Source organism: Stegodyphus dumicola, chromosome 6 (assembly GCF_044657685.1).
Source record: "Stegodyphus dumicola isolate Sdum_Otavi_A_Nest chromosome 6, ASM4465768v1".
NCBI lineage: Eukaryota > Metazoa > Arthropoda > Arachnida > Araneae > Eresidae > Stegodyphus > Stegodyphus dumicola.
In genome coordinates, this window is record NC_140773.1 from 5,394,184 (window position 1) to 5,404,460 (window position 10,277).

A 10,277-nucleotide genomic window follows, 5' to 3' on the forward strand; every position below is an offset into this window, starting at 1 on the left:
CATATTACTAAAGAAATATAATTAGTCACTTTTTCTGAACATTCTAAACGCATTTAGTGTTTTTTAGAAAATAACAGAAATCCTTTATTAAATCCAAAAGTTATAAAATGAAAAGGAAACATGTTGAATAAAGAAACAATACATAACGAAAATTATTCTTCAATGATATGTGCAGTTATTAGTCCAAAGGGATTTGAGTCCCGAAGGACTATTACTTTCAATTTGGCATTTTGCGTCGGACTTCTATAAATGTCGGAGTTCACTTTTCAAATGTTGCCACAAAATGTTATGAGTCCTGCATTACATTTGAAGAAATTAAATAATGAAAAATATATGTATATTTCTCGTATTGTAATAAAACAATGGTATCTAGAGCCATCCAATTTTGAATGACATAATCCTACTGCGAATATAGGCATTTGGAATTTCTTTTATTATCGATTTCATATTTTGTAAAACTTTAACGAATTTTTGAATAACAAACTCAATGATTTGAAAACGAGCAATGGCAACTCACTAGGGGGGGACTTTTTATCTCCAGCGCGTCGAACTGTGTATCGGAAATTATAAAGAAATGCTCATTTTAAAATTATTTTGAGACATTGCCATAGACTCCAACTACTACGGATTCTCCATAGTTTCTACGGAAATTCATGAAAAACTACGAGCTACGAAAAGTATGGAAAAAACTACGGATTTTACAGAAACAGAACCAGTACGCAAAACGGAACCAACTAATTCATCCGATGATTGGCTGAATACTCGTGTTATCATATATCACGTGTTGAGTGCGTTCCTAGTTTTGAAGAATTAGCCAATCGTAGATCAGTAACTCCAACCGTTAACGACTTATCAATAGTTCCACCCAATTGTCTGTCTCCCAGGTTCCTCAAAGATGCGTGTTTAGGCTGCATTCGGCTGCATTGTGTAGCCGAATTGTGTTTACGGCGAGAGCTTAGCGTGTGTCTTGTGAACTGTGAATCAGGTGAAAGATTTTTAATCATAATGCTGCCTCGAATGAAGAAGCCAAAATTATCAAAGCAGAAGTTTAAAGATTCATATTCTTCAGAATTTCCATGCATTAAAGCGTCCGAAATTTCTGTGAATCACGCACACTGCAGTGTATGCAACAAAGACTTCTCAGTTGCTCATGGCGGAAAAGATGACTGTAAACGGCATGTGTTTTCTCAAAAGCATATAGAACTTGGCACTGTAAAATCTAAAGAAATAACAAATTTCTTAATAAAAGATGATGAAACAGATCCTATAAAAGCCGAATGCTATTTTGTTCGTTTTTTAATTGAACATAATCTACCACTTTCTGTTTCGGATCATTCCAAAGAGCTTTTCAAAGCAATGTTTCCGGATTCTGCCATAGCAAAAAAATTTAGCTGCGGTCATACCAAAACTGCTGCTATTGTGAAAACGCTTGCAGAAAATACTGTTGCTGATATTATAAAATCAGTGTGCAGTACATCATTTTCTCTAAGTACTGATGGAAGTAATGATAACAATGATAACAAACTGTACCCATTGGTTATAACATACTACAGTAAAGAAAAGGGAGTGATAATTACTTCATTGATTTCTATTTTAGAATGCACGAATAATACAGGAGAAGGTATTTTTAATTGTATAAATGAAAACTTTAAAAACAAAGGTTTAGAATGGAAAAATTGCTTATCATTTTCTTCAGATAATGCTAGTAATATGATTGGAAAGTTTAAAGGTGTAGCATCATTTATCAAAATGCATCAACCAAGTATAATCACCCGAGGTTGTCCGTGCCACCTCTTGCATATAGCTGCAAAAAAAGCTACTGAAAAATTAATTGGCTCAGAAATTGAAATGTTGATAATAGATATATATTTTTACTTGGAGAAAAGTTCAAAATGGAAGCATAGCTTCAAAGTTGCTCAACAAATTTTGGGACAGAATGCAAAATCTCATAAAATTTTGAAATATTGCAGTACGAGATGGTTGTCTCTTTTAGAATCTATAACAAGGATTTTGGAACAGTGGGATGCTGTGATAAATTTTTTTGGAGATAAACCAGATAACAGTGAGAATGAAGGAAAAGAGATTGCAAAACATTAAAAAAATTTTACAGTCACCGACCACCAAATTGTACTTGTTATTTTTGAAAAATACTTTGCCTTTGTTTATAACAGTAAATATTAATTTGCAACAACAAGCTCCTTATATACATAAATTGAGAAGAGAACTTTTTGAACTTTTAATGAATTTATTTGTTAGATTCGTAAAACCATCAGTAATTTCTAAAGAAAATGAAGATGTTACTCTAACGTCTATTCCATTTCAGAAGTATAGTAAACAAAAAGAAAATGAAAATTTAGTGATTGGTGCGGAAACAAGACTATATTTTAAAAATGCCAAGTTGAATGAAAGTGAAGTGAAATCATTTTTCAATTCTGTGCGAGCTTTTTTTGTAACTGCATGTTCATATATAATTGATAAATTTCCACTGAGTGATCTATTTCTAAAACATGCTGAAGTTGCTGACATCAACTTGAGAACTGAAGTCTCATTTTCATCTGTTCTTTACTTGATGAATACTTTTCCATCCATTATTGATGAAAAATGTCTTAATCAAGTAGAAATTGAATTTTCCATGTATCAAGTAGATGATTTGAAAGAAATTGTAGATTTGCGTATTGATATAGCATGGGGAGAAATTGCCAAATTAAGAAATATGAATGGGTGTATTAAATACAAAGTATTGCCTTCTGCAATGCTTGCTGTCTTAATAATACCTCATTCAAATGCAGCTTGCGAAAGAATTTTTTCTATTGTTCAAAAAAAAACAGACGGAATTTCGACCAAATTTAGATCTTAAAACTCTTGAAGCAGTTTTGATTGAAAAAATAAATATGCAGGCAAATGAAGAACTGTGTTATAAAAAAACATTCTCAAAATCAGAACTTAAGCTTGCTAAGCATGCTACATATAAATCTTTGCATTCATAAATTATGCGTATTTTGTTTAATACTTATATGTATCATTCTTGGTTATTTAAATTTTATTTCCCTGTAGAAATCATATCCAGAATAAAGATATGATTTATAGCTTCTGATTTTTTCTATGATTAGTAGTGATTTGAAGTACTTTTTATTAGTGAATGCTTGAGGAGTTAAAAGAAAATTTCTAATTAAATGTGCATATAATTTACAAGGTATATTTTTAATTATTCAGTTTTATATGTATATGGATTTTAAATGTAATAAAATTGATTACAATTAATTATTAATTTAAAATTAATGAATGGTTAATTACAACATACGCTACGCGCACATTTTCAAAGTTGTAAAAATGTCGTTCGCGCGTTGACTACTGACAAGGTTTGCTGAAGGTTGGAGTCTATGCATTGCTATTGAACTAAATTTTATGGTTTAAGTGCAAAGAACATGATATTTAATAAATAAAGGTAATGCACAAAACAGTAAAGAAACACCAATTAATCTTTGGATTATGGTAACATGGCGAAAATTTGACAATCAACCCTGCTACAGCAACCTGCTAGTTTTGTTTTGGACGCCATTCTGTTTTCCCGAAGTAAAGGCATTTTCCCCCCCCCTCAACATTTTTTCACTAATCTGCTAGCCGAATTACGCTTATACTAGAACTTTTATGGAACAAAAATGCTTAATCATGACGAAGATTAGGTGCGAAATTGGGAGGAAGTGCGGAATCACTGCTTGCCGCGTTTTTAAGAATTGCACATACATGTATATGTTATCATCCGTGTACACGTCGACCTATTTTCACTTGAAAAAACATCCCAGAATTGCACAAAAATGGCATTGCGCACACTCTTAACTTTATCCATGTATACTACTAAAGTAATAGCTAGTAACTTTTATCGCCTTACCAAAATGTTGCCAAACTACCTGTTACCATATTCCAAAGATTAGCCAAAATGCTCTTTGGATGTAATTTAAAATCTAAAACATTTCAGATTTTTTAAAATATTTTATTATTATGTAAATTAGCCAATTGTTTGTGATTTTAGCCTTTACTATAATTTCCCATTTCTATTTCCTCATATGATAGAGTTACTGAGCCAGATTAAATTTAAATTAAATTGTATAATCTTTGATGACTAGTCCACATTATTAGTTTGAATTTGACTGTTCCTGTTGTCATAAATTAAATGTATTTTAAACTGTGAAATTTTATTAGATTTTTATTTTAATAGGGGTTTTTTTAACAAATATTGTTAAAGCATAAAATTTAATAGCGGTCATGTAAATCCATGATGACTAAGATTATCAAACTACCTAATTTAATTATTTATAACTGCTTACCCTTAAAAATTATCTCTACATGTTAAAGCAAGTTATTGCCTTTCATTAATACTTACTGTGGTACAAAAATGTAAAAATTCAAGTAAAGCTTATTCTTTGCATCTACTGAGACTTAAAATAATACAAAACAACTTATCACCTCTGGTGCTTTAATGGCTTATTAGAACCTTAAAGTATATTAACTGGGTTACAACCCCTGGAACTCTACATGAAGCTACAACACTAACTGCATCAAACAGAACCTGGCTAACGTTCAACACTTCCCAACCATGCCTACATCAGGCCTTTTAGGTTTGTTCTAATCAGCAAGTCTCTCTCTAGACACGCAGCAGCAGTGGTCAGTCTTTTGTTATGAATCATGCTGATTATGATTCTGACTTCTTATTTTACCTATGCCGTTTGACATAAAATCTACCTGCTATTTACTAAACCTCTAGACTGACCAAGCATGTTACAAAATGAGACATAAAAAGATCAACATAAAGCTAACTGTTAGTAAAACGTAAATGTCACTTATCTTCTTTCAAATATGACCAACTATTATAAGTGTAAAATATTTAATGCTACTTGATAAATTGCATAAAGTTTATTTTATTCTCAAACTTTATAATTACGTTAATTAATTCATGTTTATTAACAATACATACTACTTAGGAATCTATTTTATTTTTAGGATGGCATTACAGAAAGGAAATTCAGACATAGATAATATTTTTAATTGAATTTATTCATTTCCCATTTGCTCATAGGTCCGTAATTTTTTTCATTAATTTTCCTTAAAAGTACTTAATTTCCATGTGCAGAAATGTGTACCAATCCTGTAATCAGTGGTATAGTTTTCAGTGTATCACTTCATATTTGGCTGATAAAGAAGCGACATTGTTACTGTCAAAATATATTATATTTTATCTTAAATACTTAATGTTGTTGGATGCAAATTCTGAGAATTTAGACAGCGGGTAAATTAAAGGCATTGCTTTATTTTAATAAAAGCCTTTAAAAAGAAATAGAATGGAGAGTTTCTTCCATTTTAAAATGAAAAACTGTATTTCCACTTGTATTTTCTGCATTAGCTTTTGAGCGCAAAGCTCTCAAGATTCTTTTCAAGTATTCATGTAATTTTCCTCCTTCCTCAAAGCATTCAAAAAGCGAGCTTTTTTAAATTTTGATGTACACTCGTTCACATAATAATTGTTTTTGTCGTACTAATTGATTTGTTTGTGGATTGTGGTTGCATGGGCTTTAATTGATAAAGCAATAATAGTGAAGTGCATGGTTCAAGAAATGGAGTAATAGTTCAAGAAACGAAGACATCTGATGCTCCTGAAGATCACTGCATATGAGAAAACAATGACACTGGTGATGATGCCAACAAATTAATTGTAAGTTGTAGTAGACTACAAAGACGCTGTTAATGATTTGAATTCTATAGAGCGGCAGTGGACAACAAAAACAGAAGATATTCGAGATACAAGAAGTAGAAATATATTAGATATTGGTAAAGTTTTGTAATTGCATCTTTTGGTAATTTAATTATTCACATAGTTTTTCTCTGAATTTTCATAGAAAAAGTAAAAGAAACTGAAAGATTTTGGGTATTAACAGTCACCTAGAAAGGTTTTTAATGCTCTTGCCAAGCTTGAAGTCTATCAGTCTGCTGTAATCAGAAATTTTGCCCAGTGCTGCTTACGCAGACATCCTTTACAGAACTTTTTTATTAAGCACTGTTTTCTTTGCCTTTACACCTCATACAGTACAACAGCAAAAACATTTTGAAAGCTGCATAGCAGTATGTTTAGAATTCACGATGAAGCGTCAGGCGTTCACATACACTTTTATATTTTTTCAGTCTCCTCAGTTTGTCATATCAATATTCAATTATCTTAGTCAGATGGCTAACAAATTTTTGTCTTTTTATTTATCACTTTTATGCATTATTTATTAAATATCATGTTTTTTGCTTTTATGCCACATAAAATTCAATTCAACAGCAAAACTACAAAATATTTAAAAACAGTGTAAAAATATATTTCAGGGTGAGCCTCGGCAAAAGTTGCCGATTTTTGGCCATTGGCCAGCAAGGGACACTTTAAAGATAGCCGCTATACGAAACCAAAATAACAAGTCAAAGGACTGCACTAACTCGATGTCCATGTACACATCGATCTATTCTCACTTTTAAAAAAATCTGAAAATTGCACAAACTCAGCCCATGTACACATTGATCTATTTACACTTTTAAAAATTCAGAAGAATTATGATGTCATATAATGTTAAAATAAAATTACTCATCACCAAAATTGAACACAATTTGTAGCTAATCAAAGCTCAATAAACTGCATTGTAAATCACACAATGAAATAACATAAAAAAGAAATACATCTTATTGCATATATGCACTACAGAAAGGAAATATCGACTTAGCATATTTAGAAATTTCTGTGTCTTCAGTCTGTGGCACACAGAATTCCTTAACAGCTTCCAAAAACTTTCTTAACTGATCCGAACTAAAATATGCATACTGCCGTCACCACATAAATTCACAAAAATAAGAGTAAAAAAATATCCTCCATAGTGGTAGACTGTCGGTGGCATTCCTTGCATGAACCTTTCTTGCGACAAACCCATTCAGAGCTAGCTGAACGATCTTTACGTTTGATCGTATGCATTTTCTTTGTACAAACAGGGCACTTATAATGACTAAGTAAACCTTTATTTACATACCAGTCAATTAATGTTTTCCCCCCCTTTCATTTCAAATCATACAAAACTTCACATTAATCTCATCACATACAGCCATTTTATGGTGTGCAACGCAAAATAAGCAACATACTTCCTAACTGACATCCAATGCTGAAATAAACCCTTACAAATATTTTCCCATCTGTTAAATTCACTGCAGTCTGCAACCAATCACGTCAAAATAGGTTTTCCATAACATTCAACTACTCAGGTTAACATAATGAAACAACAATTTGGTGATAAATGAAACAAGTTAGTGATAATATATTTGGCACCCTAAAACATAGACAAACCCTTCTTTTTTTATCAATTGCTTTATATTATTTCATCCTTGAATGAGACGTTCATTGCAACGGGCGCCTGGACTGGAGTCCTATCCGGATCAATGTTACGTCACTCATCGTAATGAGTAATAAATAATGATCATCGATCATTATTTACATATGGTGAGTGAAGGCATATCGTAATGAAAAGCAATAATTAAAGGCAATAGTCCTGGATAAGCATATCGAAACGTAGCATCGGGAATACGTGCAAGTAATGCGTGATGAGAGAAGTAACGTCTATCATTGAAGACATCAGTGCTGGAAATGGGCAGAAAATAGGCTGAACTATCTGAAGTTGAGGAAGGCCAGGTGACACTGAAACATCCAATGGCAGGTTGAGAAGGAATCACAATTTGAGAGGCTGAGGGAGATCACATGCAAGGTGCGATTTTTATAAATTTAAAGTGTATGAATTAACTTGGAAATAATTAACTTTTTTTTTTTAGGGGGGGGGCTTCTTCACATATATTGAAGAGTAGGAATAGCTTTTCCATAGGAGTTTCTGCCTTTCTTATCTGATCCATGTTGGATCTTAATAGATTGAATAATTTTGATACATTGCTATTTCCAAAAATAGTGTACAATTCTTTTAAAGTAGAGAATATGTCTGAAAAATTATTATTATTATCCTGGTTACTGTTGTTCTGGTATTTAACTGTTTGCATGTGCTTTGACGTGGCTTGGGCGTAACTTTTCCTTTCAGTGATTATAGCTCAGTGAGTAATGTTTTCTTAGTTGAAAATTAAACTTGGTGTACTATTATTATTTCTGGGTGTATTTTTAGGAAATTTTTTGCAACCGCGTTAGAACGTTGGATGACTTTTTAGGCAATTTGCACAGACTGGTTTATCTATTCGTCCTGGTGAAGGGCACTCTGAAGTTTTATGAATTTGTGCACATTTCGCACATTGAGGCAAAAAGAAGCAATTATCTGATGAGTGATGGAATCTTTGACAATTGTGACATTGTGGAACTATGCTTTTGTTGATGTACCTTTCAATAGTGATCATGAAAAGTCCTAGGTGTGTTTCATTATAGATATTTTCAATATTGGCAGTTTGAATTAGTTGGGCCTGAAATAAAGGCATAGGTTGTTTAGTTTTAAAACAAGTTATTTGTACTACTTTGTAAACTGACTATCCTAAGTTCGTTAATTCTGCTATTATTTCATCTTTATCTGTCGTGATGGGCAGTCCTCTGATAACAACTTTTACTGGTCTTTTATGTCTAGGTGTAATTACATAGTGTTCAATGTTATGCGTCTTTAAGTCTAAAGTTAATTGTCTGTGACTGTCTGGGGTGCTTGGCAGTAATTTGAGATATTCTCCACTGTGCCATAGAATACTGCTTTTGAAAGGTTTGAGATTTTTTTAAGATATGGGTTATATGTGGTGCCATCTTCCACCTTTACCATAATCGGAGTTGGATATTTACTATTTTCTTGATTATCGTTAACTGTTTGAGTGCTATTAATATTTTGGGATGGTTGATTATCATTTCTAGTGTCTGATTGAGTGGTAGAATTTGATAATGCACTGAAACTATTCTGAGTAGCAATTAAATTAGGAGGTGAGTTTTTTGGCAGTTTAGCTGTTTTGGTTAGCTTAGCAAATCCATCAGAATCCTTATCATTATCCGAATTTTCATCCTTTTGTTTCCGTTTAGTATTAGTGTGTGGGTGAGTGTAGCTTGCATGCTCATCAAAAAGCCATTATAAACTGTATAATAATAACCTAATTATTTACAAAAGCAAACCTTCAAAAACAGCATAACTTTTAAGCTCACGAATTAACTTCTAATGGCTGGAGATGCAAATAAACATATAGAGTACAAAGTCTGAAATCTAGACCACCAAATCAGCAGCAAATTTTTTTTGAAGGGGCATGTCCCGATTTTTGATTTTACTTCAGCACTGAATTAAATACCTCCCTATTGAAGAAATAATCATTTATAGGCATAGTTCTATGTGGTAAAAATAATTTGACTCTGTAGGCAGAATTTAAGACCCACAGAGTCTGAACCAGATTGCAAAATATCTATTGCCTGCCTGGATAATCCTGAAGTATATGTGGATATTTATTTGTTCAGGACTACCAAAAATCATGTGCAGGAAATAGATCTAAGTATACTAAATGACTAAATATAATTCTGGCTTAAATTCATAAGGGTGCAGTAGAAGCAAGGCAGAATTTAACAGAACAATATGTCTTTAATTACCAATCTTGCAATACACTGCCAATAGTGTATAGTGGATGGTAGCTAAGCTTTATGATGATAGTCAAGAATTAAAAGGTTTTCAGATATCACAAACAAAAATCGAAATTTTCCAATTGGGAAGAAGTAATATAACAGAACAGAAGTTTTTCATTGCGTTTACAATATCCAAATCATTAACCCAACAATATCTAAATCATCAATCAACTAATGGATGACAAAATCTGTAATACAGCTCTAAATCCAAAAAATATTACTACCAGTAGTGAAAAAGATAACAGATAGTTCATTGACAATAAAAAAATTTCAAATGACAATCTAGTGGGAATTTTTGAAACAGCCATTACAGCACTCTGTTGCCTTGTTACTGAAAAGTGGATATATAATTTGGTATCTGTGGCTACCTTCAAAATTAAAATCTTCATAAGACACACTATGAATTAATCAGTATGGAAATATGTCTGAATGAAGACCTGAAAGCATGTGCACAAAAACTGGAATAAAAATTCCTCCAAGATAAAGATCCCAAACAAACAGTAACTTAAGTACAGTTCTACAAACAGTAAGTTGAATAAGGTAACCCAATAAGAAATGATGTCTATCTATAGAATGAAAAAGAAAGTATAAGCACATGAAAACGAAACAACTTAAACAACCTACATTGAAAGTT